This window comes from Haliaeetus albicilla, chromosome 26 (assembly GCF_947461875.1).
Source record: "Haliaeetus albicilla chromosome 26, bHalAlb1.1, whole genome shotgun sequence".
Taxonomy (NCBI): domain Eukaryota; kingdom Metazoa; phylum Chordata; class Aves; order Accipitriformes; family Accipitridae; genus Haliaeetus; species Haliaeetus albicilla.
This window is the reverse complement of record NC_091508.1, coordinates 961684-969761: the sequence shown is the minus strand read 5'-3', so window position 1 is coordinate 969761 and position 8078 is coordinate 961684. Positions and strand designations below refer to the sequence as shown.

General features: G+C 55.5%; 1 long non-coding RNA gene across 2 annotated transcripts; it reads right to left on the bottom strand.

Moving 5' to 3' along the window:
• Nucleotides 1–933: 933 nt before the first annotated feature.
• Nucleotides 934–6252, bottom strand: LOC138682046 (uncharacterized). Of its 2 annotated transcripts, XR_011322258.1 has the most exons (3): nt 4215–6252; nt 3518–3615; nt 934–3195 (listed from the first exon to the last, which is right to left on the bottom strand). It is a non-coding gene; the product is annotated as an uncharacterized lncRNA (long non-coding RNA). The 2 variants fall into 2 exon arrangements; XR_011322257.1 differs by having other exon boundaries at nt 3518–6252.
• Between the last annotated feature and the right edge of the window lie 1826 nt (nt 6253–8078).

Sequence of the window (8078 nt, the reverse complement as noted above, 5' to 3'; positions counted from 1 at the left end):
CTCCAGCCTGCAATCTCCACAATAGCTCTCGCTGCCTAACACTCGTTCCCGACACAGCAGCACACAGGTTATCAGAGCAAATGCTCTGTTCTTGGCACACCGGGGCTGAAAGCACAGCTTGCTGCCCTGACTCCTTGTTGGATTTCAGAGACGCTGGCAACTGAAAAGCTGATCCAATTTAGCCACAGTTCATTATCCAACATAGCATGACATTGGGACACTTGCAGACATAATCCAGGTTCCTCCTGCCTTGCAAGATGTATTGACCAAAGGCAAGAAAACAGAGCATTAATAGCTCTCTGCTGTACAGATGAATCCGGGCAGCAGCAATGAGATTCTTTGGGCTATTTCTATCCCATCTCACACAAGAGTAAATCAGAAGCTTCTGGAGACTTCCATTAAATTTCTCTCTATTAATACCAACGTAACAGATGAGAATTTGTCCTCTTTTTTTTATACTTTTCTGCTATTTAAAAAAATGCTAGAACTCTTCAGCTTCTTGCTGAGCTTAAGATAAAAGTTAACCTTTGAACCATACCAGCATCTTTCATGTAAGGCACAATACAGAGAGGGCTTTTTACAGCAAGTTTAGATCAGTAACATGTATTTCAGCCTGTCTCTATTTGCCCCCATCCTCACCTGACTCCAGGAGCCAGGGTACAAGGGAACCACCAAACTTCACAACACGCTTCAGATGGTGGCAAGAACCATGAATGCCAGCTCTGCCCCTTTGAGCTCGAGGCCAGCCCATGTCACCAGGGGCAAAGGCAGTCACACCGTGCCAATGAGAGTGGTCCCCAGTGAAACCCATGGAAGGAGGCTGGCTAGGACCGGGTATAAACAAGAGGAGAAAGAGGCCCCTGTTCCCCCTGCCCCCAAGAATGTCGCTTTCGCAGCAACAAAGAGATATTCATTAATTAAGACTCACAACTCTCATGCTGGAGAGGTTTTAGTACATATGCATTTTTAAAAAATATACATGCATGTATGCACACCTACATGCACACGCACACCAGCTCTCAGGACCCGAACGATCGTTAGCAGTTCTTGTTACACCTAGCAGCCATTTCCACTGTCCATCAGAAGGGGACCTCAACAGTTCAGAAGGGGAATAAAGGGCAATGCTGTCTCCCACGGGGATTTCGGGGAGGGAGGGTGCAGACCCCAGCTGGAAAGTAGTCAGGGCTCCCGAGGTCCTATCCCAGGCCCTGCAGGGAGCTGTGGTTTCGCAGCTCAGAGCAGCCTTGACACAGGCTGCTCTCTTGCTCACTACCTGCCTTTGTGGAGCAGCTCTCTGTGTAGGTTGAGTCCGCTCCAGACAGGTCTCGGACAGGACACAGCCTGGAACAGCCACGCTGGATGCTTGGAAAAGGAAGAGGCTCAAGAAAGCATCGCCTGGCCCTGCGGTGGGCTATGCCAGACCTCCCAGCGCTGCTCTGCGGAGGGTCAGCGGTGCCAGGACTAAAGGACGACTCTGAGCAGGGGACCACGCCGTGCCAAGACACCAGCAACCAGATCCCTCCTGAGAGCAGCGTGCGGATGCAAGGGGCTGTGCAGGGCGATGCAGCTGCGGCGAGGCAGTGCAGAAGCCAGGGTCCCCTCCACGGCAGCAGCCTGCCTGTCTGAGCTGAGCTCCTGTCCCTGTCCCTGTCCCACCAGGGTGTGCAGAGCTGCCACTGCCACCTCCTGCTGCCTCCCTCCCTCCTCCAGCGGGTCAGGGGATGCTCCCAGCCTCCCCTCTGCACATGTGAATCTGGGAAGCTGCTGCTGATCCATCCATCAGGCAAGCTGAGCCCCCCAGCCCTTTGTTTGACTGCAGCCTTGCCCGTTGGCTCCCGCACACGCACCTCATGCTGCAGAGAGCCCATGCACGGGCTGCAGCAGGCTCCGGGAGAGGGGTTATTAATAGCTATGGCCTCACCGGTGCTGCTGCCAGCTCCGTGTAATGCCCAGTCCAGAGCGGACAAAGCTTGCGCCCGCTCTTCACCGTCAGCGCAGCGGGACTGAGCCCATCCCGTGTCCTGCGGAGCCCTCCGGGGCTCGGGCACAGAAAGCCCCAACCTGCTGCAGGCGCGGGCACGCACGGCAGCTCTGCCCAGCGGGGCTCTGCCCCGTCCCGTCCCTCGCCCACGTACAGCTCCCGGGAGGGCCCGGCACCTCTCGGCACAGGCTGCCAGCAGCAGGCAGGGATGCTGCCTGTCCTCCTCCGGCTAAGCCTCCACCACCCTCTGCCCATCCGGAACCCCACTTGAGAAACCGTATTTCTTCCCTCCCCACGGGGCCGAGCAGCCCCGGCCGCTGTCCTGGCAGATGCCTTGTGCGAGGCAGCACACGGGCTTTGTAATAACCTGTTATCTGATCTGGAGTTCTCTGGCCTTTCGTCTCAGGCGGACAGTCCTTCAAGCCCATTCAGGGACTATGAGTCACTGAAGAAGCACTTAAAATCCATCCTCAATGATAAGGTTAGAGCTATGTGCGGTGCATTTCCTGCCCTAGTTTGGAGTTATGCTTGGGCTCTCCGCACTTCCTCGCTTATTCCACCTTCTCTTTCTCCTTCCAAATTCCCCGCCACTCCACGCTGCAAAACTGTGAGTAGTTCAGCAGAGATTCATCCTGACTCGGTGACTACACTGGGGCTGCAACAGGGCAAGACCAGCCGGGAAAGATCAGGTCTGTGCTGTTCACAGCAGGCCTGGGGAGGCACGGTGTTACCTGCTTTGAAGGGCAGAACAAAAAACGTGGGAACTGTGATTACAAAATCCGCTGCGATGCTGCCGCCAGCCCTTGAGCAGCTCCTTCACTCACCCCGCGACCTGGCAGAAGGCTCCGGGGTGGCTCGATCCCACAGGGCTGCACGCCGCGCTGGCAGCAGAACAGGCTCGCAACGTAAAAGAAAAGGCAACTCACAGCTGCGGAGCCAGCACTGGCTGCGCCAAGCGAGCCAGCCGTGGTGCAGTCAGGGATCTGGTCCCGCACGGCGAGCCAGGCTCGCTGTGCAAACGGTGCGCAGCTCCGGGTCAGCAGAGCCGGGGGGTTTCTCACCTCCACCCGGGCGAACGTGAACTCTGTGTTTGAGAGCCCCGGGAGCGGGTGAGTGCCGAGCGTGGGTTCATGACCACAGCAGTAAATAGTCATCACTGTCAGGCACTCGTCCGAACTGCATCCGTGGCTCAGCAGCATCCCCCTCGCTATCAGCTGCGTAGGATAAGAAATTTGCCTTACATTAGTGAAATGATTATTCTTAATACTTAGACACTGATCATATTCCTGAGGAAAAGGAAACATAAATCCTTTCTTGCACTGACAGCGACAACCCACATCCCTAGATACAAGAGAACTAATTAAGCCTGGTCATTCCAGCCAAAGCCCAATCAGCGTATTAGTACAAGCTTTGCGGTCAAAGTATGTGCAGGATTTGGCCCTATTTCCCCATTTTTATTAATCACAGGAAAAATTCTCCATTTAGAAACAATGCTAGAGATATACCTGATAGGTTTTTTTCCCCTTGGCCACTTACCACTTGGCAACAGAGATGAAGTTCTGCCTTTGCAAAACATTTTGAAACCTCTTTCTGTTCCAATTCAGAATCACCCACCCCAAAGTTTTCCAGGTTATCTGTAAAAGAAAACCCAGCGAAATGGATGGCTTGAAATGCTTCAACTGATAAACTCTAAATATATTATTTTAACCATAATTTTGTTTTGCATTATTAAATAGAATGAAGATGTTAACAACCACAGAACAAAAAGTCATTGGACATGGAAAAGGTTGTTTTGAAAATGAAGAAACAGAACATTTTTGTGCCCTGGGGACCACCTTCCCTTCCCCCCCAAAGCTTGACAGAGTTTCACAAAACATTTCAAGTTCGATGTGCTGTATTTTGGGGGGAGCCGAGCTGTCACTGCTGGGGAGGGCGAGGAAAAACTCCAGGAGCAAAGAAAACAGTTGGAAACCAGGACACGGCACACCAGTGCCACAGTGATACTGGTCCCTCGAGCTGGGCTCTGGTTCTCCTGCGCTGGTTTAGGCTTGGCTTTGGCACTCCCGAGCCCCATTTCAGATGCTTCCAGCAGTGTCCGGAGGAGGTGGAGGTGTCCCCACCGGTGCGGGAAGGCGGCCGCACCAGGGATGTGGGACAGGCACCCCATGCCGCTCCAGTCCCGTAAAAACCCACCTCAAACCCTTGCTTGGTTATAAATAAAGCAGCCACTGACCTCGGAGATTAATCAGTGGGCCGGTGTCTCTGTGCGATGTCACCCCGTGTTTTTCCACAGGCCTGTCAAATTTCAGCCCCATCTGATCTGCCGATGACAGCCGGGGCTTGCGCCTGCCAGACAGCACCGGGACGGCTGCGGTCGGTGGGAGGGAGAAGCCGAGAGCGGAGGCCGGCAGGATTTATGGCCATTTTCTCCCTGGCATGCTCTCCCGCACTCCCTGCCGCACACACAATACACAGATGCCTCTGGAAGATGACGGAAACCGGGGCTGCTTGGCGCGGCGTGGGTATTTTTAGGTGTTATTGCACCATTTCTGGCCTTTGGTGACTTTTATGACTAACGCAGCTGGACTTGCGGCAATCAATCTGAACCTGGTCGCTCGTGCTCACCGAGCTGCATTTTGCTGATTGAGAGGAGCCCGGCAGGTGGGCGGGCGGGGAAGGGAGGGATGGAGCTGCATCCAGGCTGATGCTGCAGAGCAGAATGGGTCCCGTGATGGGAAACTGGCTCTTCCCAGGGCACCGCATCTGGGAAGTGCCTCCAGGAAGGCACAAAACCTCCTGGGTGGAAACCTGGGTCTGACATCAGGGAGGACTTTAATTTCACTATTCAAACTTTACCCCTGCTTGCAGTTGGACCCGCTGTCCAAATGCCTTCCCGCATTTATCAGGCACCGGCTTGATTTACCACCTCCGGCTGGGCACCAGCGAGCACGCACAGGAGGGGAGACTGTCCTCACGTTGTGTGTGCCCAGATATCAACGGAGGCCAAAGGGTTACCAACACCACGTGGCTGCAAAGCTGGGCGCAGCATGTCCACACAGTAATTCATCAATTAATCTGAGAAGGAACAAAGCAATTAACAGGGGAACCAGGGGATAGACTAACAAAGCATATGCCGTCACTCTGCTAAAAGGGCTGGCTCGTGCCTGTTTGTTTGGCTCCTGTTTCTATGGTGGTGGAGGCCGTTATGAAGGGTCAATTCATCGTTCTTGTTATTTGTAGCTATCCAAAATGTATTCTTAGCATCTCAGACCTGGGAGAGATAGCCAGGGGCTAACCGGGGACTGCTCAGCCATTGGAAGTTGTCGCTCTTTTGGGGGATAAAAGACCTTCCCTTCATAACTAAGTACTGAAGTTGTCAGGGCTCAGCGCACCCAAGGCTGTGGCTCAGCGCTAACCACAGGGTCTCCTTTACCAAACCAGACAGATACAACTTGCAGAGACCACTCGGCTCTTGTGGCTGTTGCGTCCCAGTGCTGTCCCGCAGCAAGGAACCCCTTACCTGCCTCCAGCCAGCCTGGGACTGCTTCTCCCCGAGCATCCTCCTTGGCACAAGCTGGGGGATGCGGGGCCAGCAGCGGAGCTCCCAGCATGGACACCTTGCTACAAACACAGCTCTCACCTGGGGCTCCACTGGTGCTGCTGTGCTGGGCAGTGATGATGTCCAGCACCATGTCCCCGTGGCACCCAGGCCCTGCTGTGCTGTGGCCAGAGAGGAGACGAGCCCAGCAGAGGCTGTGCCATTGCGCTGCCCTGCCGGCACACGGCTCCTCTGCAATCCCTTTTGCACAAGTTCAGGAGCTCGGCTGGGCCGCACTATCCATCCCAAATTAAGTTCCCAATAAATATGTTTATAATGGGGCTTTGTTGCCTCAGAAAATAGGTTTCCCATGAGATCAGCAGGCCTGGCACTGAGGGTTATCCCGGGACAGTGATTTTTCCCCTTGGGGTTCCAGGCGGCTGTGATTATGCAAGGCTCCGAGTTATTCCTGGGGCTGCCACATGAAAGGTTAGCTTCCTAGCTGTGCCCAGCACGGGCATTTTGGAGGTGCAGCAATCCCTCTGCAATCTCCGCTAGCTCTGCGCGCTCCTGGCGCAGCCCCAGCACCTGTGCCTGCACAATCAAAGCAGGAATCCAGCGCCGCGGCGGGGGAGACAGCTGGGGAGGGAGAGCGACCTCCCCGCTTGCACTGCCAGAGCGAGCCTTGCCCACGGGGCAGAGCACCCTCACCCACGGGAAGACGGCACGGGCAGGCAAGACCACGCTGCCTTCGCCTCCATGAAAAGATGGGGAGACGTCTGCAGAGCAGGCATGGATCTGGTACACGTCCCTGGCTGGCAAACCCTGCCCGATGGTGCCCCGAGCATGCCGCAGGCTGATGCCACCTATGGAGCCGCTCTTTGGGGCAGAGAATGCCACAGACCATCCTCACCCGATCATTTCCTTACCCTGCTTTCCTCCCCAGGGGTAACACCAACCATGGACTGTCCCTCTGCCCCTCGCCGCAGCTCCAAGCTGCGCAGGGCGTGATGCCGGGCCCTGCAGCGGCTGCCCCGGCTTCCCGGTGTGAGCAGCCACCACCTTCGGCACCCAGAGTGAGTCTCTGGAGTGACTGACCCGCTAAGAAAATAGAGAGCTCGTTCCTTTGAAGTTAATGAATCATGAAAGCCTTTGAAAGCAGAGCCTTGTTTATTTACTCACCGCAGCTCATGTGGACGAAGCACCCAGACATCCTGAGCGCACTGCTAATTTGAATGAAAGATCAAATGCAAGTCTCTGCCTGGCTGAGCCGCAGTTGGAGGAGCGAGGGCTGCCCCGGCCTTCCTCGCTGCTGAATGCAGGCAGACAAGGGAGAGCCTGACACAAACCCGGGGCAGTCCAGGGGACAGCTCGTGGGCTGCCCGTCAGGTCTTGTGGAGGAGAGCATCAAAATAAGCAACCAGGTTGACAGAGAAATTCAGCAAGCTGGGTGCAAAGCTTTGTGAAACCTGCCCCAAGCATGCCACTTCAACGCCTGAATTCAGCTGTGACCCCCCCACTCTGCAGACACCCATCGCCCTCCCCTCACAGGGCTGGTACTGCTGCCTGCACCGCTGCCTGCACTGGCTGCCTCTTGCCCTCATCCTGGAGCTGGTTACAGCCCAACCCAGAGGTCTCCTGCCCAGCACCACATCACAGCCGAGACCTGCACACCCAGACAAACGTAGTGCTTGTCACCTTCTCCCCTTCCTTTCCCATCAGAGCAGGACACAGAGAGCTCAGCCTCCTCTCTTTGAATGAAAACAATCCAGTAACAGAGAAAAGCCCATAAAACGGCAACAGCGGAGACCCCAGCATGCTATCCGCTGCAATGGGTCTTCTAAACTAATTCACAGCCTTCCACACAAGTCTATAAATACCGGCCTTTTCAGTGCAATCACTTTATGAATAAGCTGTAATGCAATATTCCATTTGGGCTCTCTGACAAAAGGACAGCACCCTACCAGCACCAGCTTTCTGTCGCTGCAGTTTTCCAAAGTATAATTGGATTGTAACCAAGTGCAAGCTTCTAGTCCCCGTTTCCCCCGGGCCGGGGAAGTCGCTCTCTGAACTGCAGCAACAGGAATGGGAAGCAAGGAGCAGAACGAGCTGAGCTGGGTGGAGGGGAGGGGGCAGCTGAGGGCTCCGGCAACGCAAAAAGGACTTTGGTGGATAACGAGGTTTACAATCCCGTTAAATAATTGGCATATTGGGAAGTGCCAGCAATGAGAGGTTACCCATTGCAGCCTAATGCCTGCTGACCTCGAGGGTGTGGAAGGGCCAGCCAGCCAGGGAACACACGGGGAAGAGGGAGCTCCCAGGTAAGGCTGGTCTTCACCGGCCACCAGCCGACAGTTTCAGGGCGATGAAGGAAGGAGAGCTCAGAGCCAAGGGCAGCTCCCCGTCCCGCAGCCACAGACGGCAGAGGCGCGGCAGAGGTGGGAAACCTCTGGCCAGACTGGCACATAAGCGGGGCGGCTGGTGCTCAGAGGACGGCGGCGGTCCCGGGGCAGGAATGCGGTGGCCCTCGCCGGGGACATCCCGGCAGCGCCTGTCCCA